Source organism: Alexandromys fortis, unplaced genomic scaffold (genome assembly GCF_014885135.2).
Source record: "Alexandromys fortis isolate MF-2015 unplaced genomic scaffold, M_Fortis_MF-2015_v1.1 scaffold_31, whole genome shotgun sequence".
In the NCBI taxonomy this organism is placed as follows: domain Eukaryota; kingdom Metazoa; phylum Chordata; class Mammalia; order Rodentia; family Cricetidae; genus Alexandromys; species Alexandromys fortis.
This window is the reverse complement of record NW_026067974.1, coordinates 7,296,112-7,323,809: the sequence shown is the minus strand read 5'-3', so window position 1 is coordinate 7,323,809 and position 27,698 is coordinate 7,296,112. Positions and strand designations below refer to the sequence as shown.

Below are 27,698 nucleotides of genomic sequence, written 5' to 3'. Positions count from 1 at the left end.
GCAGAGGCAGGCGGATCTCTGTGAGTTCCAGGCCAGTCTGATGTATAGGGCGAGTTCCAGGACAACTTGGGCTTATGCAGAGAAACCCTGTTTCAAAAATAAATTAATTAATTAAAATACTATTTCGTTTAATACGAGATGGAGGAGTTTGGTTATCTTAAGACAAGGTCTTACTATATAGTCCTGGCTGGCCTAGAACCCACCAAATAAATGAGGCTGGCCTCAAATTCAAAAGATTCACCTGCCGGGTGGTGGTGGCACACGCCTTTAATCCCAGCACTCGGGAGGCAGAGGCAGGTGGAACTCTCTGTGAGTTCGAGGCCAGCCTGGTCTACAGAGCTAGTTCCAGGACAGGCTCCAAAGCTACAGAGAAACCCTGTCTAACAAACAAAAAAAGAGATTCACCTGCTTGAGTACTGGGATTAAAGGCATTCCTCACCATGCCTAGTGACATGACTTTAACTTTATTTTTTTTAAGTAAAAAAAAAAATTCTTAAAATATTTTTCTTGGTGTTTACTTTTTTATTACAAATATCTAGAGTGTGTGTTGTGGCATGCAAAGTAGAAGTCAGAGGACAACGTACAGAAACCAATTCTCTTCTTCTCCCACTTTGGTAACTGTGAGCACCCCACCTGTTGAGCCATCTCTCCAGCCATGAATTCTAAATTCTAATTTGGTAATGATCAATAAATATAACTCACATTTTAAAAAAATAAAACAAAACTCTTTAAAGCACTCAATAACTTTTAAGATTGTAAGACATCCTAAGATACATTTCTCAAAGAAAACCTGTCTCTAATTCCAGCCATTCCCCAAATTTTTATTTATACCAAACTTCCCCTTCCCCATAAACAAATGGAGTTGAACCTGGGGCACATATGTGGCTCAAGGGAAATCAAGCCTTGGCCTGACCAAATCAGATCTCCCTTAGGAATCTGAATTAAGCCTCATGGAAACTAAAGCTTATTTATAGAGCACCAGAGTCCACCAGTTCTTATTGCTGAAGTCCCTGTAAGGAGCAGTTTTGGTTCCAGCACTTTCTGAAACCTGATTGTTTAGCTTTTCCTGTACTATACAGTTACTATATATCATTTGGTAATCTCTTTGTTTTAAATGGTTCCATTTCCTCATGATCAAGATTTTAACATTACTGGGCAGGGTGACTCACACTTGTAATCCCAGCATTTAAGAGGTTGCATCAGGAAGATTGCCACAAATTAGAAGCCAGTCTGAGAAAAACTGAGATTATGTCTCAAACAACAAAAAACAAAAAGAAGAGGAAGAAGAAAGAGAGAGGGAGGGAGGGAGGGAGAGAGGGAGGGAGGGAGGGAGGGAGGAATCCTTAACACCATCATGTTCAATATCAATGCCATTACCAAAACTGTTTTATTGGTGTCTTTATACCATCATAACAGTTCACTTTCCAGGTGAATAACTGATCTATATATAAAAATGAAAGCCACACAAACCAAACTAAAAAGGGAATTGGAATTATAAACTCATTCAGAACAAGTAATCAGTTGCTTGATAAGGAAGGCTTAATTTTCCCCCTTTGAAGGCCATGATATACCACATGACATATTTCAACAGCAAGTGACTATGTTAAAATGTATCGACTGATTAGACAGAGGTTTTCAAGAAGCTTGATGAACATAAAGAGGTACTAACCCTTGTTTATCAGATAAGAACAATCACTGTAAGTTTCTGATAATGAAAGCAGTGTAGTAACAGCACAAGATAGGCAACCTGACCAACCAATGGCACAGAAAAGAAAATAGAGGCAACTTCACAGATACAGACAAACACAGATGACATTTAACAAGAATAGGGAAGAGATGGATTATCCAAAACATGGGGCTGGATAACTGGGTTAACCTCATGGAAAATTAGATCCATATTTTAGGGTCATCCTTATAGAAAAAAGTAGTTTTATCTTTCCCATACTAAATATCAAAATAAATTGAAGGCAGAGACCTAAATGTTAAAAGCAAAACTATAACCACACATGCACCTTTAATCCCAGCACTCAGGAGGCAGAGACAGATAGATCTCTGTGAGTTTGAGGCCAGCCCAGTCTACAAGAGCTAGTTCCAGGACAGCTAGGACTGTTAAACAGAGAAACTCTGGGAGGGTGGGGCAGGGGCAAAACTATAAAACATATAGGAAAAACAGGATTTAATTTCCCTCTAATATAAAAGAGAATAAAAAACAGGTGGGATGGCATATGCCTGCAATCATACTACTTGGGAGCCTGAAGCAGAAAGATCACAAGTTTGAAGCCAGCCTGGTTTATACTGCCAGCAAGACTCCACCCACCCCCTATCCCCCCCCACCCCAAGACAGGGTTTCTCTGTAGTTTGGGAGCTTGTCCTGGAACTAGCTCTTGTAGACCAGGCTGACCTCGAAGTCACAAAGATCCGCCCGTCTCTGCCGTATTGGGATTAAAGGCTTGTGCCACCACCTCCCGGCTCAAGACTCTCTTTCAAACAAACAAACAAACATCAAAAGGAGAACAAAATAAATCTGATTATTGTAAAGTTTAGGCTGGTCATGATGCCTCATACTTGTAATCTAGAATCTAGCACCTGAGAGACTAAGGAAGGAGACATGAGTTTCAAGCCAGCCCGGGCTACAGAGTACAACTATGTCTCAAAAACAAACCTTGTAGACTGGAGAGATGGCTCAGCAGTTAAGGCAGTTAAGAGCACATACTGCTCTTCCAGAGAACAAGCATTCGGTTCCCACATCACGTGGCTCAAAAACCACGTGTAAATCCAATTCCAAGGGATTGGACGCCCTCTTCTGGCCTCAAAGGGCACCTGAATATTCACTGCATACAGACACATACACATAAACAAAATTATAATGCCATTTTTAAGAAATTAAAAGTAAAACTCAAAACTCAGCCTCAGTAAAAGACAAAGCTAAAAAAGGATTCGGTAACACCTGCTAGGATGCCACTACCAAGAAGAAAAAAAATTGTTGGTAAGGATGTTGAGAACTTGGAACGTCTTTGTACTGTTGAAGGGAATGTAAAATGGTACAGGCACCATGGAAAACAGAATAAAGGATCTTGAAAAAATTAAAAATAGAATTACCATACGCTCTAGCAATTCTAACTCTAGATATATACACTAAAGAATTGAAAGCAACATTTTAAAGATAAGTTTGTTATCAATTTTCAGAGCATTTCTAAGTTAGATTCTGAAAATCAATATACCAATGTCAGGCACAGGTTGGAGAAATAAATGACTCAGCTGTTAAGAACATAGCTGCTTTTCTAGAGAACCAGCGTTTGACCCAGCACCAACATGGTAACCACAATTACCTGCAATTTCTGTTCCAAGTAATCTAACATATGGTACGTACACATACTTGCAGGCAAACACTCATAAACCTAAACTACAAATAAACAAATATTTTAAATAAAAGACTTTAAAAAAAAAAAGGCCGGGCGGTGGTGGCGCACGCCTTTAATCCCAGCACTCGGGAGGCAGAGGCAGGCGGATCTCTGTGAGTTCGAGGCCAGCCTGGTCTACAAGGAACAGGAACCAAAAAGCTACAGAGAAATCCTGTCTTGAAAATAAAAAAAAAAAATTAAAAAAAAAGGGCTGGGCACATGGCTCAGGCTTGTAATCCCAGTGCTAAGGAGACAGAGGATCCCTGGGCAGCTTGCCAGCCAACCAGTCTACACCAAGTGCTAACCTCCAGGCTAATAAGAGACCTTGTCTCAAAGAAGGTGGTTGTGTTTTTTGTGGACAACCTAAAGTTGTCCTCTGGCCTCCACAAACATAGATACAAAAAGATTTTTATATAATTTGGTGATAGTATATGGATTGCATTATTCCTTATACTTTTCTACATGTTTAAAGTATTTTATATTTAATATTATTTATTATTTTGGGGGTAGTGAACCTGGGTGCATGTGGAAGCAAAAGTCAACATCAGGTATCTTCCTCAATCACTTCACCTTGTTTTTTTGTGACAGAGTCTTTCACTGAACTTGGAGTTCACTAATTTGACTAGACTGGCTGGCCGGGAGCCCCAGGAATCCTCCTGTCTCTGCCTTCCAGCATGGAGACTCCAATGGGCACAAGGTGCCATGGTTTTTTTTTTTTTTTTTTTTTTTTTGATTTTTCAAGACAGGGTTTCTCCGTAGTTTTTGGTTCCTGCCCTGGAACTAGCTCTTGTAGACCAGGCTGGCCTCGAACTCACAGAGATCCGCCTGCCTCTGCCTCCCAAGTGCTGGGATTAAAGGCGTGCACCACCACCGCCAGGCTCATGTTGTTTTTTTTAATGAGTGCTAGAGTTCCCAATTCAGTCTACCAACTGAGTTCTCTCCAGTCCCTACTTTTTGTGTTTTAAAGGCAGGATCTTACTATGAAGCCCTGTCCAACCTGAATCTCCATACTAGCCTTGAATTTGAGGCAATCCTGCTCACTGCCTCTACCTTCCTTTTCAATGCAGGAACTACAGGTGTGTACCACTATACCCAACTTCTAATTTAAAAATGAAGTCAGGCAGTATAAATAATGTCCTATGTTGAAAAGCTTATTTTTATGTTTAGCAAACTTCTACATGGCTGCCTTTTTATTTAAAAAATCAAGTAAAGAGACATATATACATCTCAATTTAAGGAAATAAATAATTACAAGTACATTTTCCTTCTTAAAAATAAAAAAGCAGATCTGCAGATAGAGAAATTAGAAGTTTTTGGAAAACTTGTGCAAGCCCCTCTAAGGCAGCTGATGATGGCAGGAAAATCTACACCAACAGTTTCTCAGGAACAGTCAGGGGAAAAGGCCTCTGTATCAAGGAAGACTTGTGCATGTTGAAGCTCCACTCTGTATCTAGCTTCCCTAAGCTGCATGCCCAACTTTACTATACAGAGAGCACCTAGGCAACAGCTGGCCCATTCTTTGGAAATGTGCCCGTCAGACTTACGAGATGGCTCAGTTGGTAAAGGCAGTGGCCACCAAGCCTGACAACTGGAGTTTCATCACTGTGACCCACATGTTAGAAAGAGGGAACTAACTCTTGCAGGTTGCACTCTGATCTCCCCACATGCACTGTAGAATGTATGTACATCTTTACACATACACTCAAATAAATAAATGTGACTGCAGTAATAAGAATTATGATCTAAGCATACCTTTATAATTCTACTTTCAAAATATTTTCTGTAATGGGAGCCTTATGAAAGTTAAAAAAGCAACTGGATCCAATTTATTAGCAAATGTGTCCACACAGCTTTTCAGAGTAATTTTACCATGCCTGAAAACAAACACAAGAAACAGGTGTGCTTCCTCAAATACACAAGCAGAATTTAATGTGGAGCCAGTATTGTTATGAAACCAGATTGAGAATAAATAACCTTTGTAAATATGACAAGATGGTAAAAAGAACTTGGATTTCAGATAAGTATTAGAATACTGTTATTGTCTGGCTTTGAGTAACCTGAAATCAGTGAAAATATTCAAAATATCACCATATGGGAAGAGTCTAATTAAACTTTTGTTGTTAAAGCAAGAATTTAATCTAGACCCTAAGACCAGCTACAAAATGTGATTCTATTGTATCTTTTATTTGTGTGACATTAGTGTGTGTTCATTAGTGTGACAGAGCTGCAGAAAGCACTCAAACGAGCAGACATTTTCCTGAGCCTACAGTACACAGTACCACAGGATGCAGCAATGTTCCAGACTCTGAGTTAAGACAACTGGGAATCAGAGGTCACGGTTTGGCTGAAAATTTTCCTTAATTAAGAACAATTTGTCTTGCTCCTTTTGAAAGATGAAAATCTAATAATAAAAAAAAAAATGCTATAACAGCAGAATCTTACATAACATTCTTATAGAGAAATAAATGTGGAGAATTTTAAAGAAATGCTTTAAATGAGGAAAAGGAAAGAAAAACAAATCCATACATATATACCCACAAAAAAATTCTTTTATATAATGTTAAAACACCACATGCTCCAAAAAACTTGTCACAAACTCCCTGTGTAGCTAAGGGATGTCATAAACTTCTAAGACTCCTGCTTCTACCTCTAAGTACTTGAATCATAGATGTGGGCTAGATGTTCAGTTTACGTGATGCCAGGAATAAAACCCAGTCCTTCCTGCACACTAGGCAAACACTCTAGAACTGAGCTATATCCCAGCCCTCATTTCATATATTTCACCTCAGGAAAAACAAACAAACAAATAAACAAATTTGTTCATGGGAAAAAACAAACACTCCAGTATTTTCTATAGCCAAGTTTATATCCTTGTGAAGATAGCAATGTGTCCCTTGGGATACTATCTTTCACAAAGAATATTCAAGACAAAGAAGTTGTGAGTTCTAAAATCTAGATCCTAGCAATGCCAGCAGCACAGAGGTTAGTCAAACACTAGGTATAAAGAGTTTAAATAAAGGCAACTTTGTTTTCAGAATTTAGCTACAGAGACCCACAAAGTACATTAACAACCTCTTTACGGAAAGGGAAGCTACAGAAAGATAATGTGGAGGGCTGGAGAGTGGCTGGTTGGCTAAGTATACTGGCTGCTCTTCCAGAGGACCTGAGTTCAATTCCAAGCACCCACACCGCAGTTCCTAACAATTCAGGGAATTCCCTCTCCTAGCCTCCAAGGACACTGCATTCACACAGTATACAGACATACATACAAGCAAAACACCACACACATAAAATAAAAGTCAAAATATTTAAATAAAAAAAAAGAAAGGTAAAGTGAGGGCTGCACATCTGGAACAGAAAAAAATACAAAAGAGTCAGAAACTTTTTGTGCCAAGCAAGGATGCACTCTTATCCTGAGCTGAGAGGACTCCAGAGGCCAAACAGGGAAGGAACATCTCGTGCACCATAAACAATGTTGTAACTGTTGGTAAGACACAATACATTAAAAATCTATGCATGTAAGACAACAGGAACAGAAAGAAAAAGAAACTATTCATTTGCTATCAGTAAAGATGACTATTTGAGCTACGGGGATAACCCTAGAAAGAGTACTTATTTGTTTCCCATGTTCCAAGGCCTTTAATAAATCCCCAGGACTGCCATTTGCCCGTGGCCTTTCTACCTACTATACCACCTCTTTACTCAGAAAATATTAAATGGAAAGAAAGGTTCATCTCAACTTTTTTTTTAAATATTTATTTATTCATTATGGATACAATATTCTGTCTGTGTGTATGTCTGCAGGCCAGAAGAGGGCACCAAACTCCATTACAGATGGTTGTGAGCCACCATGTGGTTACTGGGAATTGAACTCAGGACCTTTGGAAGAGCAGGCAATGCTCTTAACCACTGAGCCATCTCTCCAGCCCCCTCAACTTTTTTTTTATAGAAACTATAATTTACTAACCCATAAAGAAAAGTTTTGTAGAAAACCAAAAACTAGTCAAATGAAAGGAATTGCAGAATTTTAAAATCATTTTGCAACTACTGAATTAACTAAGGTAAAAAACCATCATCCTAGGATAAAGGCTGCTGGAAAAACAGCAGTACAATGCCAGAGTGGGACACTCTCCAGAGTACCTGCTAATTTTAAAAAGAGGAAATTTAACTGAAGAGTCTGGGTTTTATCACTTAAAACACACGACCAAACCCCATATCATAAACAGAGGGTTCTGGTCCTATGCTTCCTAAAGCTGTTTAACTGGAATCTAACCAAGCCTTTAGGTCTCAATATCAGCTTATACTGATAAAAGAACAAATTATTAAAACCAAAAACATTTTTAAAATTTTTAATTTTTTAAAAATCAGAAAATTCCAAGAGATGATGTACCTTGGAACGCAAATGGTCTGGTCCCTTCAAAAAGCAAAAGCCACTTATCCTGAGTAGCTTCAAATAGTTTTGAGACTAAAGAGATACACATGTTTGAAGGGGGAAAAAATACAAACAACGGCAGGTATGGTGGTACTTGCCTTTAATTCCAGGACTTGAGAGGCAGAGGCAGAGGCAGGTAATTACCTATGAATCTGAGTCTAGTCTATATGGTGAACTCTAGTCCAGCCACAGGACTACACAGGGAAACCCTGTCTCAAAATATAAAATAAAATTTAAAATTACTCATTATTGACTTGTGACAAATAGTGTAAGAATAAGCGAGTAAAGCAATGTATTTCAAGGAGATACATCTAAGGGGTGAAATATATCTGCAATATATAAAAGTTTGTATATTATACATAAAATATATCACATATAAATTTTAAAATACACTGGGCAGTGGTGGCTCATGCCTTTAATCCTAGCACTTGGGAGGCAGAGGCAGGCAGATCTCCAGGTTCGAGGACAGCCTGGTCTACAGGGTGAGTTCCAAGACAGCCAGGCTACACAGAAAAGCCCTGTCAGAAAAAAAAAAATTAAAATACAATAAAAATGTGAACAATCACAGTGATTGACAGAAGGTAATAAGTGAACCATCCTTTCTACTTTTCTATCTCTTTAAACTTTCAACAGTTGGAAAAAAACAAAAACCTCAACATACACTTTTTTCAAAAAGCTCTCAAAAGAAACTCCTTCAACCGTTGGTCCCTCCTTTGCAGGTCTTCTCAGCAAGAACACAAGCATACTATTTATATTTTGCTTTCTTTTTCTTTTCTTTCTTTTCTTTTTTTTTTTTTGGTATTTCGAGATTTCGAGAGAGGGTTTCTCTGTAGCTTTGGAGCCTGTCCTGGCGCTAGCTCTTGTAGACCAGGCTGGCCTCGAACTCAAAGAGATTCACCTGCCTCTGCCTCCCAAGTGCTGGGATTAGAGGTGTGCGCCACCACCGCCCGGCCTATATTTTACTTCCTAACTCTTATTATTTCATATATTTAGTACATTCGATTGTCCAATGATCAAAATATCCTTTATGCACAGAAATCTTTTCATTCATTCATTCTTTTTTCTGCGGGGGTGGCGTTGTTGGGGTGAGAGTCTCACTATGAAGTTTGAGCAGGCCTGGAACTATGTAGATCAGGCTAGTCTGCCTGCCTCTGCCTCCTGAGTACTGGAATTAAAGGTGTGCTCCAACATACCCAGCTTTTTCATTTCTTTATAGCTCACAGTAAGGTATTCTGCAATCAGAAGACTGCTAAGACCAACATTCTGGTGGAGATAATAGACAGTACCTTAACAACTGAGTTACCTTTTCAACACAACAAAAAGCAAGTAACGTACTTTCAGTCATAGCTACCAAGAGGGCATCAGACGATATCACATAAGAAACTAGAATCTGAGTGAAAAGGAAGAAACTGAAATACAGGTCTATACACCTTCCTAGTGCTGCCACTAGGGCTTACTGTTCTCCAGACATGACTTCACTCTAATGGTATTGCTCCTCGATTGAGGCATATTCTTTAACACCATTAACATACAGAACAGTGACAGAATGTATCCACAGCTCCTCAATGTAATGAAACTTAAGAAACTATATTATGAACTTAAAATCTCAGAGAAAACACCATTTAAAATTTATTTTTAAAGTATGAATGATAGTGTTGGTTAAGAAACAGGCAGATGAGCCGTTGGCAATAATATAAATTTATAAACCACTGTGGAAAATGGTTTAGCAATATTGCCAACATTAAAGATGTATACATCCATTGATCTGGCACATTCACAAAAATAAATTAATCCAATAGACACCTAAGTACACATAAAAAATGAACTGTGGCTTTGGAAACCTACTGTTAAGTAAGAATTGGCTAAATGATGGTCTACCATATACAATGCAACCCTTGCCACTTTTTTAAAAAGATACTACAGACACTATATGATCACCAAGACAAATTGAGTGAAAAAGTAAAAATTGGATATAGTGCCTTACCATTTGTGAAAACCAGACACCAAAGAATAAGTAGATATATGTATTTGTAATGTATGGGTTCTGGAAGGAGATGATGTTGCCTTGGGTAACTTGATGGGCAGGAGAATAACAGAAGGCTTTTCATTCTCACTTTGTACCTTTTGAATTTTTTTTCACATTAGTATTACCTTTTATTTTTTAAACATATTTCTGTGCCAATATGAATTAACAACTTATCTTAATTCTAAAAGCAGTCCATTCTTTTGTACCATCGAAAATTTAAATAAGGCTTAAGTGAATTTAGAAATGAAATGTTTTCAGATAAGAACGAAGTATCCTAGATGAAGAAGCCTACTTAGAAGAAAGACAAGCATTACCTCAATAGTTTCACTTCTAGATTCTACTAGAGCCTGGTCCAAATATGGAGGTTGGTCACATTATTTCCAACTACCAAACTAGCCACTGTAATAACTCTTTTAAAAGGTATAGTCACCAAAATACTGAAAGGACACCAACTACCCTGATTGTTCAATGTGGAGTGAGCACAGTAATTTATACTATTGGGGGGGGGGGAAGCAGAGTAACTAGCTCTCTTCCAACACAGGATGACATATGCTCCCCCCAATTCCCAAATCCCTTGGCTCCAAGTGCAACATGGCAACCAGGAACAGCACAATAGACACCTGAGCCACATAAAGGCCAGTGTTAAATGAGGAAGTGAAAAGTGTATACATACTTTAAAGCCCAGGAACCTAAGGTCCTAAAGTTAACAAGGCAACCAAATAAGTCTTGTGAGAATACCCAAGAATGAACACAAAGGAAAGGGAATTTCAACATAAGGCTGTTATTTTCAAAATAGACCCAGGAGTCTAGCTGAGACATTAGGTTAGCTAGCCAACCGAAAAACAGAAAATGCCCCTCCCTTTTCCATTCTCCCCACCTAACAACAATTTAGCTATTCATTTCCATACAATTCAGCAAACCTTTTGCTAGTAAAGAGTTTATCTTTGTGACCAGATGTGGTGGTGTACACCTAACACTCAAGAGGCAGAGGCAAGCAGATACCTGTAACTCCAGTAGAGACCAACCTGGTCTTCATAGGTGGTCCAGACCTGTCCTGGCTATATGAGACCCTGATTGTCTCAAAACAGAAACAAACCTCTCCACCCCCATGGTAGAGGTAAGACAAAGTTTCTAAGAGTGACAATACAGCAGCAAACTAAAGAACCAAGTATACTCCGTCGCCTGAAACTCCAAATCCTAAGTCACTGAAATATTTACGTAAAGTTCGTCAGTTTAATTTTCTTGGGGATTTGCCCATATGAAAGAATTATCACTGTTTATTTAAAATTAATACTTCTGGGCAAGCTGTTCAATTGTTTCAGGTTACCTCTGTTTTCATATGGCCACAGAACATCAGCTACGTACAGCTAAACTGAAAGACTATGAAAGAACTCTGACCCCCCTCCCCCCCCCCCGCAAAGAACCAACTAGGTCAGACAACTGAGATGAAGCTCCTGAGTTCATTTCCGTTCTGGTTTTGTTATTACCCCAAGCCTTAAACTGTGTGTGACACTTTCCCCTTCCTTGCCTAACCCTCTAAAGGCAATTCTGAATTTTACTAAAAAGGAATTCCCACTGTGGTTTCTTTTTTATGGTCCTTAGTCCTTCATAACAAGGCCATAAAAAAAAAAAAAAGTTCCCTGCCTGAATAAATGAGCTGAACTTACTCCTAAATTTAGGGAAAGTTTGCAGTAAGGGTTCAGCATGACGACCGGAGTGGTGGAAAGGGAAGTAAAGTAATTCTAGAACTAGAAGTTGCAGTCAGTTTCAAAAGGAGGGTCAGCGTGGGACACGTTGGCTCTAGGAGGCGTTGGTAGCCTGGGAGTCTCTAGGGCAACAACAGATGCGAATAGTGCTTTGTCCTTAAATCCCTCGCATAATTTAAATTCTCCCTCTCGGATCGGAGCGACAGGCTCACTATTGGGTGGCAAGTCTAGCGCTGCCTGGGAAGAAGGCGGGCGCGTGGTCAAGGGGCTCTTTATCCCGCAGGTCCCTGCAACACAGCAATGCGCATGCGTCCTAAGGCAGCGACCAGGCACCCCGAGCTCCTTCACATTCGAGCATGCGCAGTCCTCCATCTCGCCGCAGGCGACAGCTCACTATTTGGCAAGGGGGATGGGGTTGGGATATGATGGTGAGGGAGGCTGGAGGCAGGGGGCGCGTTTGTGTTTCCTGAATGCTTGAGGTAGGAAGAACAGACGGCTGACTAGGCTCTGGCTTCCTCAGGCCATGAAACCGGGGTGTAGGAAATGGGGCAGAGAATAATACATGAGGGCAAGTGTGTGTTTGTAGGAGGGGGGGGGGTCAGTCACTTCTTAAGGAAAACCCCCGCACCCCGACAGGCCAACCCCCTTCCTCGACTCTTGACACACACACACTCACCTGAGAACGGCGGCGACAGCTGCTGGTCCCTGTTCCCCTGCGCTCGCCTCATACTGCCCGCAACATCCGGGACCTGCGGGACCGCCGATACACAAATACACACTCTCGGAGCGCGCACACACACACAAACACACACACATATACACACACACACACACACACATACACACCGACACACACCGGCCCGGGCGTCCTGTCGTCAGCACGTCGACGCAGCGAGCGCGTACCCGCCGGGCCCCACCCCGCGCGGCCTCCTCCCCCGGCTTCCCGCCCCGCCCCGCCTCGCCCCGCCCCGTTCTGCCCCGCCCAGCCCCGCCCCGTTCAAGGCCCTCCGCCTCCTCCTCCTTTAAGACCCCGCCTACCTTCCCTAGTGCGCAAGCGTCACGAGGCGGTTCCAGAGCCCCGGGATTTGAGCGGAAGGCGGGGCCAGAGTGGGAAGAGGCGGGAACTCGGAGGGGGTCGCGTGCAGTGCGCGGAAGATCACGCCGAGGTGCGAGGCCGGAATGGAGGAGGCTAAGAGCGAGGGACCGGGTTGGTGGAGGAGCTACAGGCATTTCACAACTGAAATCTAGATGTGCAATTTGTGGATTACAGATGACTTTGCTCTTACTTTCTTTTTTAGCAAACTCTCAATAAAATGTTTTCTGAATTTTAATGATTGCCAGACACCTTTTTTGAAAAGAACTTTTACATTTTGTTTTTGTTTGTTTCGTTTTTTGAGATAGGGTCTCCCTATGCAGCCAGGGCTGACCCAGCACTCTCTTTGTGGACAAGCTGGTCTCAAATTCATAGAGATCCATGTCCAGTAAGTCTAGCCTGCAAATGCTTTACTCCGAGACTGTGCTGCACACCTTTAACCCCAGCACTCAGGAGGCAGAGGCAGGAGGAGATCTATGAGTTTAAGTCTAGCTTGACCAGCCAGAATTACATTGTAATACCATGTCTCAAAAATCAAATAAGTAAATTAGCATTGGTAAACAACAACCAAAGGACCATTCTTTCTGGGAAAGGCATAAGATGTGTGTGTGTGTGTGTGTGTGTGTGAGAGAGAGAGAGAGAGAGAGAGAGAGAGAGAGAGAGAGCACAAATGTCGAGAGGAGGCTGATTCTGTGACAATTTATTGGCTAGGACACCTGGGTCCCCAGTCTATCCCAAGTTTTAGCTCCCATGGGCCAAAAGTGATTCCGGAATTGAGTAGAATTGTCTCGGAGCATCATCTTGGCCCTGGAAGAAAACAATCATCTTGTGTTGAAGTGATGATGACAGCAATGGGATGTTTGTTGTTGTTACTCACATTCTTTGCTTACCTTAAATGTTAAGGAAAAAAATTATTTCTGAATCAAGCCCTCAAAATCCTAAGCAGAGCCTGTCTCTTTTGCCTACACAGTTCACACGTGCACCTAGCACTGGACAAGAGAGCAACCCGGTGACCCAGTGCGTTATGAGGTAGGCACAGGTTGCAGCCTGTCTTGCTTTCCAGGCCTGTGGGACAGTCTCCAGGAGACTGTGCTTCTGTCTCTTGCCACAGGATTCTTGGCACCATGTGGCTGGTGAGCCTGTTCAGCAGGGAAGGCTGGCAGTCTGTGAGCCAGGCCTCGGGGTTGGAAAGAACTCTTGAGACAGTGCCCTGCTGCCTTCCACTTTCAAGTACAGAAGCAGATCCCGGTCCCAGTTTTAGATGTCTTATGAACCATGGGCAAAACTCTTCGAAAACCCCAGGACTTAACAGTTTGCCTTCCAGATAAAATTACTCTTGTTGTTGTTTGTTTTCTGCTTTGTTTTTGGGTTTTGGTTCTTGTTTTGAGACAATCTCACATAGACCTGGCTAGCCCCAAACTCACTAACAGAGGCTGGCTTTATTTATTTATTTATTTATTATGTATACAATATTCTGTCTGTATGTATGCCTGCAGGCCAGAAGAGGGCACCAGACCTCTTTACAGATGGTTGTGAGCCACCATGTGGTTGCTGGGAATTGAACTCAGGACCTTTGGAAGAGCAGGCAATGCTCTTAACCACTGAGCCATCTCTCCAGCCCCCCAGAGGCTGGCTTTGAACTCCTGACCCTCCTGCCTCCACCTCCTGAGTGCTAGGATTGCAGGTGTGTTCCACTATGCCCAACCAAAATTGTTATTTTGTAAAATTGGAGAGCCTTGATTCTCTAATGATGCAGTTAATGTGCTTGCCTCTGAAACAGAAAGAGCTCTTGTCACCTATTAGGTAGTTGCCTGAAACTTTTCCAATTAGATTTCATTAATCACCATCATCAACAAATGTTCATCTCTTTAACTGAAGCCAGAAAGGTGTTTGGTCCTTGTAAAAATTCAAAATGTTCCAGTGGAAACCCAGTGGCCAGTTACAAGTCGCTAGCTCTTGGTGACACTGAGGCTGTTTAATTACCTGTTCTCTTGACTTCAGATTTCACAGAAGAGCAGAGAGAGAGAGAGAGAGAGAAAGAGATAGACTCCCTTGGGAAAGGAGCCTGGGGAAGAGGTGCAGAAAGGAACAGACATCTGTTTCAGCTTCCTTACAATCGAGACTAATCCTTACAGTTTAGCTAGCCTCTGCCCGGGATATGGGAGAGGGCTCCTCCGGGTATGGAGTCTGTGCCAGCAGCTTATCCAGACTGGGCCTGAATCCCCAGTGATCTGGAGGTCCAGAAGAGGTCCTTTTGCCATCTGTGGCTCTGTGCAATGAGGCTCCCATTTTACTGTGAGGACCACACCGCCCACCTGAGATATGATCCCAGCAGCCTCTGCACAAAGGGCTTTGATTTGGTGTGGAGCTGATTAAACGATTGTAGATGTCCTTGGAAGCACTGTGTGCAAGAATTTTAAACAGCTTCTCCTTTTTAATATGCACTTCCTCTTCGGTTTTAATTATTTTGTTCCTACATTTTCCCTTTCAATTTACTAAAATCTAGAAATGTAATTAGAGCAGAGGCCAGGCTCAGAGAAGGCTGCCAGGATTTCTACAGCATGATTAAATATACCAGGCATCCCTTTAGTGTGGGACTGAAAAATAAGATTCTCATTATTATCTTTCCCTTATCCAGGAAAGAATCGGCACCACGTACCAGTCCGGATTTATTGAAAATGCAGCACTAATTAAAAACTCACCCAGCCTCTTGACAAGGTTTGGGTAAAGAAAAAAAAAAAGTTCAGTTATTTAATTATTTCCTCCATTTCATGTTTTGTTGTTGTAACCACAACAAGCAAAGAAGCCCTCATTGCTCCTCGTTCCTCAAAATAAAATTTTTCTCTCCTCATGAGGGACTTAATGAGGCTTTTATCTATGCAACAACAATCAAGCCTACAATGGCACCAATTCAATTCACAGCTCCTTGTGATGCTAGGAGACATGCAGAAGTCATTCTCTTAATCCAAAACACAAACGACAAAATGTTCATTGGCTGTCATGAGCCAGGTCTGGGCAAGGGATCTGTCCCCAAAGACTCAGAGATGTCTGGTGTTTATTTATTTTTGCCAACAAGGATCATGGGCTCCATTTTACAGTTCAATAAGAAAAGGCACAGCTTTTCTTGGAACCACAGGGGAGGTAGAGGCAGGCCAGCCTGAAGAGAAGTATGAACTGCCATTTTAGTTGTAAGCGCTTCAAGGAGGTAAGTCTCTTTTCTTTCTTTCTTTCTTTCTTTCTTTCTTTCTTTCTTTCTTTCTTTCTTTCTTTCTTTCTTTTTTAAAATTTATTTATTTATTATGTACACAGTGTTTAGCTTCCATGTATGCCTGCAGGCCAGAAGAGAGCACCAGATCTCATTACAGATGGTTGTGAGCCACCATGTGGTTGCTGGGAATTGAACTTGGGACCTCCAGAAGGGAGGTCAGTGCTCTTAACCTCTGAGCCATCTCTCCAGCCCTCTTTTTTTGGTTGTTGTTCTGTTTGTTTGTTTGTTTGTTTGTTGAGACAGGGTTTCTCTGTAACTTCGGAGCCTGTACTGGAACTACCTCTTGTAGACCAGGTTGGCCTTGAATTCACAGAGATCAGCCTGCCTCTGCCTCTTGAGTGCTGGGATTAAAGATGTGCACCACCACCGCTGGTTAGTCTCTTTTCTTTGTAGAGTTCTTCAGTTAGTTCTCTGACAACTTTGAATCCCCCTGACCCGCCCCCATCCAGCCCTATGGCTGCCGTGTCAGGATCCTTTGTAGAAATGGATATACAGGAAGATTGGCCGGGAATATAGTCCTATGTGTTGGCAACGTCCAAGCCTAAGGAAAAAGAGACAGGTGACACATTCAAGGACAAAAATGTAAGATCACAAACAAGAAGAAAAAAAACCAAGAACACATTGACAGTGTTGTTCTAGGGTCACGATGAGGTTAATAGAAAATTGACAATGGAAACATGTTCATTGATTGATTAAATTTCATGGTGAAGCTGAGGCTTAATGAATGAGCGGGCTTCTTTTCTGCAAACTCAAGTTCAAACCCAGAACTAACATTTACTATGACATAAATATAGCTAAGGCTCGCATTTTCCAACTTATTATATGGTGGTAGGATCTATTTGAACACAGCTCTGTCTGTGGCCTGAGTAGACTTGCTTATTTACGTGTGTGTCTTTGAACACGGACTTGGAGTGACTGTTCTTCCCTCACCCTCTCGTCTATGCACCATGCTGACTCTGTGCCTCTGCCCTTTTGTGGAATTCTCCAGGCAGCATGGAGTCAAGGAAACACAACAGCCCAGCCAGAACACCGCCTCTTACCAATTGCAGCTCCTGAACAAACTTGTTGACCTTGCAGCCAGTTCCCTCACATTTCACCCAGAGCACCTGGCTGCAAGCACCGTGCCAACTCTGGTTCTATGCACCCGGACTGGAATTTTCTAAAGAAGTACTACAGAACTGACTAGAGTTTCCAAGAAGCCAACTTGGAAATTTGGCTGGAGACCACGGACTGGTGGATGAAGAATCACCCTCAGAAAGTGTGGCAACGAGGTTCAGCCTCAGGACACTGCAACTAAGTGCCACCCACCGTCAGACTCATCATCACTGCCGCAAAGGATGCCTAATCCTCCCTCTCTTTGTGCTTTATGCTGCAAAGCCTAAGCCCCAGCTAGCTGCACCCAGTTTACCAATCCTAGGTCCCATCTGAGACCCTGGCTACCAAGGGAACAAGGAGAAAAGGCCTCACTGCCGTGGTGTGCACAGCATGTTGCACAAGACTCCTGTCCCTAGACGATGGCAGTGGCAAGGGACTCACAGGACGCAGGTCAAGTGCTTTCCCTATCTCCTTGGTGAAGTGGACCGTGCATCGTGGGATAATACAAAGCATTGAACGATATATTTGTTCAAAAGCTCTTGGCATATAAAAGGTATTCTGTCATTTTACTTCCCTCTTTAATAAAACAAAAGACTGGGAATGATGTACTTACCCAGGTATTTGATTTCAATAAGCTTATAGATATTGAAGTGCTGAATTTTTAACCTGAGAAAATGGCTGGGAAACATGCTGTCTCAAAGGTGGGGCGCCAGGCAAAGACGCAGCAGTCAGAGAGCAGGGGAACTGCAGACTCGAATCCTAGTTTTTGCCTTGGACCAGCCACACAATTCCATCTGCATGCCATTAATTTTCAAGATGAGTCTAAAGCCAGATGTAGCAGCTCACGCCTATAACCCCAGAACTAGGGAGGTTGAGGTAGGAGGATCTTTCATGAGTTCAAGACTTGCCTGGGCTACATAGTTAAGTTCCAGTCCACCTGGGCTACAGAATAAGACTCTGTTTCAAATAACTCAATAATAAATAATAAATAAATGCTGTAAAATTTATCCAAACTTATCACTTCAAAATAAATTTTAGAAGCACAATGTTTTACACAAAGAACACATTAAAGACAGGAGGCAGAGGCAGGCAGATCTCTGTGAGTTTGAAGCCGTCTGGTCAATACGAGTGAGTTCCTGGACAGTCCAAGTTTTATAGTGAGACCTTATCTCAAAAAAAGAAACGGAAGGAAGGAAGGAAGGAAGGAAGGAAGGAAGGAAGGAAGGAAGGAAGGAAGGAAGGAAAAAACAAAGAAAGAGGGGGTATACTAAAGAGTAGATTTTATCCACTTTGCATGCCCCATTACGAATTTTTATAAATATATTTTGGAGGGAGGTTATTGATGTGGGAATTCCTTCTGTATATGTGTTGCTTTTATTGGTTAATGAATAAAGAAGCTGCTTTGGCCTATGATAAGGCAGAGTAGAGCTAGGCAGGAAAACTAAACTGAATGCTGGGAGAAAGAAGGCAGAGTCAGTGGGAGCCATGTAGCCACAGAAGAAAGATGGAACTTTGCTGGGTAGGCCACAACCTTGTGGTGATACACAAATCAATGGAGACGGGTTAGTTTAAGATCTAAGAGCTAGCTAGAAATGCACTTAAGTTATTGCCAAACAGTATTGCAATTAATACAGTTTCTGTGTGGTTATTTTGGGTCAGAGCAGCTGGGAACGAATAAGCACTCTCCCCCAACAGGTTGTTTTTTATTTTTGTTTGTTTGAGACATGGTCTTACTATGTAGCCCTGGCTAGCCTAAAGTGTTTTGAGTAGACCAGGCTGGCCTCAAACACTGAGATCTGCCTGCCTCTACCTCCCGCCTGGGTGCTGGGGTTAAAGGTGTGTGCCACCATACCTGGCTTCTTTCTTTTTTTTTTTTCCTTTCTATTTTGAATAAAATTGACTCACCTGTTGACATCTGCCCCCAAACAACATCTGCCTAAATGCAGATGCAGATGATTAACTTAGAAAAAAAGGATTTCCTGCCTCCGCTCACATAGGAATTACTTTGAATTTTACAATTTTAGATTAGCCTTGCCATGGCTCTACTTTCTCAAGGTGAATTGATTTCAAATGAAAGTTTACTCTACATTAGAATTCTTTTTTTTTTTTTAGGAATTTAATCTAAAATTCAATTATGAAAGTTTGGTGCCCAAGTGAAAAGTCAGCTAGCGATTACTGAATGCTCTTTGGGCACGGAATTCCACCCGGTGCTAAAGGATGGGTCCAAGGAAATCACAAGATTGTTCCAATTTTCAGATTTTTCAGTACATAACAAAACTAGGTTATAACTAGCAGGGACCTCACAGATTGCGACTTTTGACAAGGCTTGTTTCTCAAGCTCCAGGCTTCTGAAAATTTCCCCATGGGCTCCAAAGGAAGAGCAGACCAATGGGGTTAGGACAGGCCAAGCCTCTTTCTGCTGGTTCAGGGCAGATGTTAGGCACCATCTCTTGTTCTTCTATTTCCCCAGAACCTCTCATCAAATCTTTTGGGAACTCCCATAAATTCCAACCTCAGATCGCTTTTGAATGCACAACTTTTCACTGTTCAAGTTAAAGCTAACATCTTCTTTTGCTTGGACCTAGAAAGTCCTAACTGGTTTTCTTAATCTTTTTGTTTGTGTTTTTAAATTTGAAACAGGATCTTACTGTGTAGCTCTGGCTATCCTAACAACCGCTATGTAGACCAGGCAGGCCCCTAATTCAAAGAGGTCCTCCACCCCAAGGCTGATTTTAAAGTGCTATGCTCAGTGGTTTTCCTAATCTTCTGTGTATCCCTTAGTCCATTTTTCATTTAACAACTAGGGCAGTCTAACAAAAACTAAAGTCATTTGTTAAGTCCCAATTGAAACCATTGACTGGGCCAGGACTAGTATTGCACGCCTGTAATCCTAACAGTGGTAAGGAGATAGAAGCCAGGAAACCAGGAGTTCAAGGGCACATTCTGCCACAAATCAAGGTTGAAGCCAGCCTGAGACAGGTGAGATTCGGTCTTAAAAAACTAAACAATGTACTCAGCACTTAAGAGCACTTCCTGTTCTTGCAAAAGACCTAGGTTCGGTTCCCCAAACTGGCAAGGTAGCCCATAACCACCTGTAATTTCAGTTCAGGGTATCCTGTGCCTTCTTCTGGCTTCTGCAGGCACCAGGCAATACACACATGCAGGTCCTTGCACATACACATAAAATAAAAACATATATCTATATACATATATATATATTTGGTTTTTCGAGACAGGGTTTCTCTATAACTTTTGGAGCCTGTCCTGTAACTAGCTCTTGTAGACCAGGCTGGTCTTGAACTCACAGTGATCCGCCTGCCCCTCCTCCCAAGTGCTGGGATTAAAGGTGTGCACCACCACCACCCGGCCTAAAATATATAATTTTCATTTTGTTGTTTTTTGTTTTTTTGGAGACAGGGTTTCTCTGCAGCTTGGGAGCCTGTCCTGGAACTAGCTCTTATAGACCAGGCTGGTCTCGAACTCAGAGATCCGCCTGCCTCTGTGTCCCGAGTGCTGGGATTAAAGACGTGCGCCACCGCCCAGTTAAAACATAAATCTTAAGGGGAAAAGAAAGTACTTTGGCCACTGCGCTGAGAGTGAAATCCAAACACTGCAGCCAACTGCAGAAACCTAAACTCATGCTCAATCCTTTGTTTTCTGCTCTCCCTCCAGTCCCCCTGGTTGTCTATCCGAGTGCCTAGAAACCATCAAGGTTCCTGCCTCCCCAGATCTTGGCAGTTACTCTTTCTTCTGCCTGGAGCGCTTTCCCCTTGCTTGCGTACAGAACTGTTTCTTTTTCCAGGACTAGGCTTAACTGTCACAACCGCAGAGACCCTTCTCTGAGTGTCTCTCCCGACACAGCATTCTGGGTTGCATTGGCTTGATTTGTCTGTTTGTTTCGTTTTTGTTTTCAACACTAACAATAATTTATAAGTGTTTTTGCATAATGTTTGTGCATGAGTCTTCTCTGCTAAGATTATCAGTTCCCTGGGGCCCTGTCCCCTGTTGTCCCTGAAGTCCGATGCTGACCATGATAGAAAGTGCTAAGCACATATTTACAGGAAGAATAAGTGGGGACCATAACTGGATCTGGGAGGTCCGAGAGGACCTGAACCCACGTCAGGAGTTGTCCTGATTAGTTGTTTTTTGATAGAGTAGAGTCATTTGGGAAGAGGACCCTCAATGGAGAAAATGCCTCCATCAGCTCTGACTGCAGGCACACCTATGGTGCATTTTTTGATTAATGATTGATGTAGAAGGACCCAGAACTTTGTGTGGTGCCACCTCTGGGCTCGTGGCTCTGGCTGGTATAAGAAAGCCAACTAAGAACTGGGCGATGGTGGCACATGCCTTTAATCCCAGCACTTGGGAGGCAGAGGAAGGCAGATCTCTGTGAGTTCGAAGCCAGCCTGTTCTACAGAACGAGTTCCAGGGCAGGCTCCAAGGCTACACACAGAAACCCTGTCTCTAAAAAACAAAACAAAACAAAACAGCCAACTGAGCAAGCCCTGAAGAGAAAGGAAGTAAGCATGCTACTCCATGACCCACGCTTCAGTTCCTACCTCCAGGTTCTGGTCCTGAGTTCCTGCTCCGACTTCCCATCAGGAAGAACTATAAACTGTAAACTAAAATAAACCCTTTCCTCCCCACATTACTTTTGGTCATGGTGATTTGTTTTGATTTGCTTTCTGAGTCAAGGTTTCTCTCTGTAGCCCTGGCTGTCCTGGAACTCACTCTGTAGACCAGGCTGACCTCGAATTCAAAGATCCACCTGCTTGTGCCTAGTGCTTTAAAAGCCACCAACAACAACTCCCCACGGTCACAGTGTTTTATTGTGGTAATAGAAACCTAACAAGGCTGGGCAGTGTGGCGCACACCTTTGATCCCAGCACTCGGGAGGCAGAGGCGGTGGATCTCTGTGAGTTTGAGGCTAGACTGGTCTAAAGAGTGAATTCCAGGACAGGCTCCAAAAGCTACAGAGAAACTCTGTCTCGAAAAACAAACAAACAAACAAACAAAAAAAAACTAAAAGACCAGAAATTGCTATCTGGATCGTGGGATATTTCTGTGGCAGACCTGACCACGTTGTGTTTGGGAGAACTTTAACGAACAAACTGTAATGAAGTAAACCCTTTCCTCCCCAAGTTGCTTTCGGTCAGCATTTTATCACAGCACTAGAGAGCAAACTGGGACAGAGGTCTAAGTGGAAAACTGATAAGCAAAGGGGTAATAGAGAAGACAAATGAGGAGAACAAACCATCCGGACAGAGACCAGGGAGGGTACAGTGTGTGTGTGTGTGTGTGTGTGTTTGTACATCCATGAAAATTAGTGGCTGAAGGGTGGAGAGCAAGTGGGAGGGCCATGTGAGTTGGGGCGGTGGGGGGGGGAGCGGGGTGTTTTTGGTATAACCACAGAGATGAGGACACGGAGCAGTGGAGTTCTGCTATTGGCAAGAGAGAAAGGAGTCCATCCCCTGAAGACCTCTGTTCTTGTTCCCCCTCTCTCTGACTGCTCCTTCTGCTACATCAAACCCTTTTCCCTAGCTCTCTTAGAACACTGACTTTCCTTGGATCCACTCACTTCCTCTTGTCACGCTGTCCTTACTTGCCTGGCGATGGCTCAGTCTCTCTCAGTTCCACTTCCATCCATCTGCTAGAATATTCCCAGTCTGCCTGGAGCCAGGCCCTTCTCTCCAGCCCCAGACCTACCCAGCTACCTCCCCGGTGGCCCACAGACACCTAACAACAGCAGATCTGGAACCCGCTTCATCTCTGGACCTCTCTAGCTCAGCAGCAAGCCTCACAAGCCTGGGAACTGGGAAGTGAGCTCTGCGCCCCTGGGCCACGTCCAAGGCATCGCTGAGGGTTCTAACACTCATTCTTTACTCATACCTCAGGCCCACCCGCTTCCTTCCATCTCTGCTGACACATTCCCGGGTTTTCTGTGGATCACAAAAGCCTCCTCCCAGGCCCCCCAGCCTTCCATCCTCCGCTCTCCAGCCAGGGTGACTGCTGAAATGCCAGCCTAATCCGATCACTTGTTTGCATAAAACCCTTCCACAGCGCCACACTACCCTCAGGGAAATAAAGTCCAGACTCTTTCAATGAAGAAGAAAGACTCTCTGCTGGATGACCTATGCCCTTTGACCTGGGCTTTGTCTCCAGGCTCCTCCTTCCCTTAGCAATAGAGTTTTCAGTCATACAGAGACCTGCTTCGGTCCCTGGGAGTGGACCAAGTTCTGGCTCTTTGCACATGTCACCCTCCCCCAACACCTTTCCCGGTTCTCCCTCATCCACTACTACCCATGTTAATTTTCTGCTAAGGGACCAGCGTGATGGGGTCAGTGGGTAAAGGTTCTTGCTGCCCAACCTGACAACCTGGGTTCAAGCCATCGGGCCCATGTGATGGAAGGAACAAGCCAATAACGCACAACCAACAAGTTAGTCTCTGACCTCCACATGCATGCCATAGCATTCAAATATGTATTATGGCATGTTCCCTTACATACATACACACACACACACACATTAATATAATATAAAAACGTTTAATTCTCTGCTGATTGTTGAGGCTCTTTACCCAGATGCTTTCAGGGCACTGTCTGGTGTTCAGAACCCTGAACCACTTCTACCTACATCTCTGGCCTTGCACTCTCATTTTAGGGTACAGTTTGTCTGGTTCCTTCCCCCAAGCTGCTGCCAAAACTGTCCACTCCTAAGGGCGGAGGTTTTCTTTTGCTTTTTTTTTCTCTCCTGTAAATCTGGGACCAAGCAGCATTCCTGGCACATAGCAGGTATTTGGGTAAATGTGTGTGGGCTGAATGTATAAACGAAGGAGTGAAATAAACATTCCTTTCAAGAACGTGACTCCTGGTCTTTGGGGCACAGAAGCTTCCATTAGCTTCCTCTTCCTGCATCCATTGTTTAGCCAGGAGCTGGTTCTGAGGACAGGGACACTCTTCCAAAAGGCTCCTTGACTCAGGCCCTCTGCTGGGAGCCAAGCTTCCCTTAAAAGGCCACCTTATCGGAAAGTGCCCGTGATGGCATTTATGAGACCTATTTTTATCTGTGCTGGAAAGCCTCAAAGTTAATTCCCAAGCCAAAGACATTAAACTCAGGAACGTGGATGAGCAAGGAAGCATCTTGGAGATGCTTTTGAGTCACGGCTTTGTTTCCTGTAGAAGAGCTTCGGATCCTCCCCATCGCCAGCCCTTGTTTTTAAGGACAGCCTGACTCTAAAAGGCCTTTGATCTTACTTTCGTTAAAACTAGATCCTGTGGCCCCTAATGACCTGGGCTGCGGTGTCATCTTCCCCGAGATTCTTTCTGCTCTGCTGGAGCTCTCGGGCCGAACACAGCAGCTTGCCTAATAGCTCCAGTTTATTCCAACTGCTTTCCCAGCCCCACCCGCAAATGGAAATTAATCACTAGATGTTAGAAGGACGCAGGATGGCTAGAGGGAAGGGCTCCCACCCAGCCTGGCCAGAGGGATAATTGGACAGAAGCTGCAGAAGCAAGGAGAGGAACCCAGCAGGATTGTCATGCAGGCAAGGGCCTGTGCCAAGGAAAGGATTCAGTGCGGCCACTGCAGAGCTGGGGGAGGATTGCACTGGGGGTGTAAGGAAGAGGACTAGCGGGAAGGGGGTTTGCAGGGAGCACCAGGGAAGGAGGGGAAGAAGGGGCAGCGGACATGAAAGGGGTTGGAGGAAAGGAGAGAGAGGGTGCAGGAGTCCAGGTGGGGTGGAGTGGGAGAAAGTAGGTCAGGGTCAGATGGTACCCCTAGAGAGATGGTCAAACCTATCCTGAGCTGTGGCTAGAAATCTAGATGTGTGCATTAGAAATGAAAGCTGGACCGAGCACGGTGGTGCATGCTTGTAATCTTAGCATTTGGGAGGCTGAAGCAGGAGAATCAGGAGTTTCAGATCAGATTGAACTATATAGTGAGACTCTGCCTTTTGTCTAAAAAGAAGAGGGGGAAAGGATGTAGGGGGAAGGAGAGAGAAGGAGAGAGAGAGTGAGACAGACTGTGAATGTAGTTTAATCAGCAGAACATTGTCACACATAAAGCCCTGAGTTTAACCCTCAGCACCCAAGATATCAGGCAAAGCAGCACACACCTGCAATTACAGTATTCAGGAGGTAAAGACAGGAGGATAGTAAGTTCAAGGTCATTCGTAGATGCATAGTGATATTGAGGCTAGCCTGGACTATGTGAGACTCTGTCTCCAAAATGAAAAGAGAGAGAAGAGGGAGAAAAACAAAGAGGAGGGAGGAAGTGTGGGAGGGAAATGGAAGGGGAAGAAGATGGAGAGACAGAGAGAAATACTAACAAAAATCTGGGCAATGTAACAATAAATGCTCTTACTCCAGATTCAAGACCTGGACTTTACAAAGGAGTGTAATGGTACACCCCTATAATCTTGCCACTTGAGTGGCTGACACAGAAGGATACAAGTTCGAGTCCAGATTGGGTTACATAGCAAGATAATACATCCGATGAATAAATCTGGGACTGTAGCAATGGCTGCGTGGTTAAAAGCACTTACAGCTCTTGCAGAGGACCCAGGTTTGGTTTCCAGCACCCACATGGTGGCTCACAACCACCTATAACTCCAGTTTCAGTGGCTCCAATGTTTCTTCTGACCTCCTCAGTCACTGCATGCACATGGTAACACATACACACACTGAGGTGCACACACATTCACATTAAATAAATAAATAAGGGTAGGGAGATGATTCAGTAGCTAAAGTGCTGGCCTTGCAAACGTAAGGACCTGAGTTCGAGCCCCAATGCCCACATTAAAAAACAAAACAAAACAAAACAGGCCTGATGGTATGCGTTCGTAATCTCGCTACTGGGGAGGCAGGCACAGGCAGGTTCCTCAGGCTTGTGGGCCAGCCAGCCTACTTGGTGAGTTATTGGTGAATGAGATACCCTGTCTCAAAAAAAAAAAAAAGTGTATGGAGCCTGGGAATGAGACCCAAGGTTGTCCTCAGGCTCACACACACACACACACACACACACACACACACACACATACACACACACAAATAAATAAACCAGATCCTGCTTTTATCACCATCCCTGATGGGATAATGAAATTAGGAAAGATATACTATACTATCTTAAAGAATGGGAAGCTGGACCTCTTTGATCCTTTCTCCCAGAAAAACCCTCCCTGGTTTAGGATCGTTGTCTCATTTCCCTTTTCTCCTCCCCTTTTCTCAGCCCCTTCCCTGGTACCTTAGGTACACTTGGGAGGACCACAGCTCCCTGGGTACCTCTGCCTCATTGGCCACTCTGGGACAAGGATCAAACAAGAACTTGGAGCTGGGCAGTCCAGAGTGGCCCCCTCACTCACCAAGGGATTGCTTCCTGGGAAAGTCTTGCTCCAGGGATTCCCTCCCGTCAAGCCCTGGGTGACTGAGTCAGGCTTGGGGGGGGGGGGAGTAGGGTTTATACTTTTTAAAGCTGTTCTCATCAGAGAGGACAGCATGGGGCAGATGCCTCTACACCAGCCTAGAGAGTGACTCGGATCTACTCCAGCTGCCCCAGTCTCCTCTGCTCTACCCTGTTCAGAAAGACTCCAGAGGCATTTCAGTGCCAAGATGGAAGCTCTGCTTCTTGAAGGATCTGGTTACTTGGAAGATGAAATATACTTTGGAAGCCTCAGATAGCTAGTTTTCAAAGACTTGCCCTTATTCACTGGGGCAGGAAGAATGCATATGGGTTGCTCTGTGTGGGCAGGATGCAAAGTCCTCTCTAAGATGAAAAGCACAGCACAGCCTTCCAGAAAATCAGCCGATTATGGCAGGGTCAAGCAACTGCTCTGCTTCTGGGGGCCACGACGAGGAGTGTGAGCCACCCCCGTCTTCTCTCTCCCGGGCAAGTTTTGATCACTCATACGTCTGCTCCCCCAACGCAGGGGAAGGGATCATCCTGATGATCTCATTTTGGACAAGTGAGAAACGAAAGCTTTTTAACTCTGACCCACTCGACTGCTTGCTATGCGGTGGGCACTCCGGTGTGTAGGCAGTGGGTGGCAGCAGCTGCCAGACACCTTCCCCCGAGGATGCATCAGTTGGTACCAAAAGCTTACATCAACTCTTTCTCATCTCCCTGCCAGCGGCTGAAGGTCCTGGAAGAAAGCCAGGAAGTCCACCGTGAGCCCTGCCTTCTTCCCCGGCCCCCATCCTCCAAGAACAAGAAGGACTAGCTGGAGAGCCTGCTGAGAATGGAACCTAGGGTTCTTAGACACGTTTCCAGCTGTCACACCTGCTAACGTGAGGACTCACACGCGCGTGCACACATGCACACTCAGCAATAAATTCAGTGTCAGGCTTTTGTGCTCCATCTGTCCCATGCCCGAAGCAATGGCAGGAAGAACTTCTGTCAGCAAACTGTCACTCCTTGTCTCCTGCCTTCCTCCCTCCCTTCCTCTCTTTCACCAGCATTTGTTGAATGCCTACAGTGAGCCTGTCAGTCTTGGGGTTAAGGCCCTTAGAAGCACTACTCTGATAACAGGCTCTGATATTAGTGCTGTAGCAAAGGGGGTTGCCGCTTGGTGAGCCTAGGGCAGACCTGACAGGAAGGCCTGTTTATTTTAAGCCAGCCAGGAATGATACAAACAAAACCCTGGGAAAGAGAGGTCTTGAAAAAGGGAGCATTTCCAATCTC

The 27,698-nt window shown here is 43.7% G+C and overlaps 1 protein-coding gene and 1 long non-coding RNA gene across 6 annotated transcripts in view; one reads left to right on the top strand and one right to left on the bottom strand.

Annotated features, from left to right (window-relative positions):
- Positions 1-12,471, bottom strand: part of Spop (speckle type BTB/POZ protein) — a 104,923-nt gene extending 92,452 nt beyond the window's left edge. For 4 of the 5 annotated variants that reach the window (XM_050156721.1, XM_050156723.1, XM_050156720.1 and 1 more), the window contains exon 1: positions 12,242-12,469. The gene's annotated coding sequence lies outside the window, so the exon portion shown is untranslated. Of the gene's footprint in view, positions 1-12,241 lie in introns of all 5 variants that reach the window. The other variant, XM_050156724.1, reaches the window with a different exon arrangement.
- A 172-nt stretch (positions 12,472-12,643) lies between these two features.
- On the top strand, positions 12,644-17,579 carry LOC126510448 (uncharacterized). The gene is made up of 4 exons (XR_007594398.1): positions 12,644-12,731; positions 13,629-13,687; positions 15,297-15,863; positions 16,915-17,579. It is a non-coding gene; the product is annotated as an uncharacterized lncRNA (long non-coding RNA).
- The last annotated feature ends 10,119 nt before the right edge of the window (positions 17,580-27,698 follow it).